Source organism: Cyprinodon variegatus, unplaced genomic scaffold (genome assembly GCF_000732505.1).
Source record: "Cyprinodon variegatus isolate N-32 unplaced genomic scaffold, C_variegatus-1.0 Scaffold492, whole genome shotgun sequence".
Taxonomy (NCBI): Eukaryota; Metazoa; Chordata; class Actinopteri; order Cyprinodontiformes; family Cyprinodontidae; genus Cyprinodon; species Cyprinodon variegatus.
This window is the reverse complement of record NW_015150945.1, coordinates 253,579-254,061: the sequence shown is the minus strand read 5'-3', so window position 1 is coordinate 254,061 and position 483 is coordinate 253,579.

Below are 483 nucleotides of genomic sequence, written 5' to 3'. Positions count from 1 at the left end.
TGTTCAGCATGGGGGTGAGTAGAAAATAAAGGCTAATCATGTTTTGGGTGTACTATTCCTTTAAAAAGTCTTGAATTTAACTTGCCTTATGCTGTAGGAACCCTGTACTATAATTGCATGACTGCTATTTTTTCCACGAAGCAATGGGTTCATCCACAGTTATTTCATATCTACCTCTCTGTTCAGTAATCAATCAAACTGAAATATGTGTGACCTTGTTAAACTGCTAAAAAAGAAAATCACAAAATCAAGCATAGCAGCTTTTCTTTATTCTTCTTCTGAACCTCACCACCAGACAAAATGCAGCCAGTCGCATGTCAAAAAATGAAAAGGGCAACAGAGAAATGAAAGGAAAAGTGAGGAGACCATGGGAAGATGGGGCACCACTAATAAGGCTAATATGGAGTTTGCCCCGGGGTTCTTTTTAAAAAGTCAGCAGCTCCAGCAAATATACAACAACAATAATGATGTTCATTTAATTAG